The 2,416-nt window shown below is 47.2% G+C and overlaps 1 pseudogene; it reads left to right on the top strand.

The window, feature by feature from the left end:
- LOC105540549 overlaps window positions 1–1,765 on the top strand; it is a 2,270-nt pseudogene extending 505 nt beyond the window's left edge.
- Window positions 1,766–2,416: the final 651 nt, after the last annotated feature.

Consider the following 2,416-nt stretch of genomic DNA (forward strand, 5'->3'; position numbering starts at 1 on the left):
CTCCAGCCTGGGCAACAGAACAAGACAAGACTCCATCTCTAAATAAAAAAATAGATAAGTAAATAAATAAATATCAGGGCCCTTTCCTCTCAGATATCCCTCTCCCTACATACAGAGAGCTGTTTCTCTTTCTCTTCCCTTTCGCCTACTAAACCTCTGCTCCTAAACTCCTTGTGTGTGTCTGTGTCCTAAACTTTCCTAGTGGGAGACGATGAACCCCAGGGTATATGTCCCAGACAACTAGCCACTTCTCACTTATAAGTGGGAGCTAATCCCAGCTACTCTGGAGGCTGAGGCAGAAGAATCGTTTGAACCGGGAAGCGGGGGTTGCAGTGAGCCGAGATCATGCCACTGCACTCCAGCCTGGGCTACAGAGCGAGACTCCATCTCAAAAACAAAAAACAAAAAAACAAAACAAGTAAGTGGCGGCTAAATAATGTGTATACATGGACATAGAGTGTGGGATACTACACATGGGAGAGTTGGAAGACTGTGAGGATGGGAGGGGGAGGAATGATGAGAAGTTACTTAATGGGTACAAGTGACACTATTCGGGTGATGGTTACATTAAAAGTCCAGAAAATATATCCATGTAGCAAAACCTCACTTGTATCCCTTGAGTTGGAAAGTTGGAAGACTGGGAGGGTGGGAGAGGCAGGAAGGATGAGAAGTTACTTAATGGGTATAAGTTACACTATTCGGGTGATGGTTATATTAAAAGGCCAGACAATATACCCATGTAGCAAAACCTCACTTGTATCCCTTGAGTTTATACAAAAAAAGGAAAGGGGTCTCTCCTTGCGGCGCTGCACGAGAGCAGAGTACGAGGTTGCGGCGCAGGAAGTCCCGGCGGGACAAACCTTTAGAAAGTTTCTTCCACTCTGACCGAGTATTGGTTGAAAGGAGTACTGCCGAAACTGTAACCAATGGAGGCATCATGCTTCCAGAGAAATCTCAAGGAAAGGTACTGCAAGCAACAGTAGTCGCTATTGGACCGGGTTCTAAAGGAAAGGGGACAGATTCAACCAGTTAGCATGAAAGTTGAAGATAAAGTTCTTTTCCCAGAATATGGAGGCATCAAAGTAGGTGTAGGTGACAAGGCTTTTTTTTTTTTTAGGCAATCTCGCTCTGTCACCCAGGCTGGAGCGCAGTGGCGCGATCTCCACTCACTGCCACTTCCGTCTCCCGGTTTCAAGCGATTCTCCTGCCTCAGCCTCACGAGTAGCTGGGATTACAGGCACCTGCCACCACGCCCAGTTAATTGTTTTTGTATTTTTAGTAGAGACAAGGTTTCACCATGTTTGTCGGCCAGGCTGGTCTTGAATTCCTGACCTCAGGTGATTCGCCCGCCTCAGCCTCCCAAAGTACTAGGATTACAGGCGTGAGCCACTGTGCCCAGCCGAATTATTTCTTATTTAGAGATGGTGACATTCCTTTTTTTTTTTTTTTTTTGAGACATTTCTCTTTTTCCCCCACCGGGGGATGCAGTGGCGCTATCCCGGCTCACTGCAAACTCCACCTCCCGGGTTCACGCCATTCTCCTGCCTCAGCCTCCTGAGTAGCTGGGACTACAGGCGCCTACCACCACGCCTGGCTAATTTTTTGTATTTTTAGTAGAGATGGGGTTTCACCGTGTTAGCCAGGATGGTCTTGATCTCCTGATCTCATGACCCACCTGCCTCATCCTCCCAAAGTGCTGGGATTACAGGCGTGAGCCACTGCACCTGGCCGAGATGGTGACATTCTTGGAAAACATGTAGACTGAAAAAAGTCACTACTGAAATGGCATCAATGTGAAGCTGCCTATTCCACTGAAGTTCTGAAATCTTTCATCATGTAAATACTTTCTATATCTCTTATAATAAACTAATGATAACTAATGGAAAAAAAGGAAAAAATGTGGTGGAAAATAATTGAAAACATACAGAGATTGCAATTTTTTTTTTTTTTTTAAGAGATAGGGTTTCGCTCTGTCGCCCAGGCTGGAGTGTAGTGGTGATCATGACTCACCGCAGCCTTGACCTCCTGAACTCAAGTAACCTCCCAACTCAGCCTCCCAAGTACCTGGGATCACACAGGTGTGCACCATCATGCCCAGCTAAGTTGCTTTTATTTTTTGTAGAGATGGGGGGCAGGTCTCTCTATGTTGCCCAGGCTGGTCTTGAACCCCTGGGCCTCCTCCCACCTCAGTCTCCCAAAGTGCTGGAATTACAGGCATTAGCCACCATGCCCAACTGTAAGCTTTGTGTATGTGTGTGTGTGTGTGTGGAGGAGGAGGGTGGGGTGGGGTGGTAGGTGGGACAGAGTCTTGCTCTGTAGCCCAGGCTGGAGTGCAGTGGCATGATCTCAGCTCACTGCAACCTCTGCCTCCTGGGTTCAAGCAATTCTGCTTCAGCCTCCCAAGTAGCTGGGATTA

This window comes from Mandrillus leucophaeus, unplaced genomic scaffold (genome assembly GCF_000951045.1).
Source record: "Mandrillus leucophaeus isolate KB7577 unplaced genomic scaffold, Mleu.le_1.0 Scaffold221, whole genome shotgun sequence".
Taxonomy (NCBI): Eukaryota; Metazoa; Chordata; class Mammalia; order Primates; family Cercopithecidae; genus Mandrillus; species Mandrillus leucophaeus.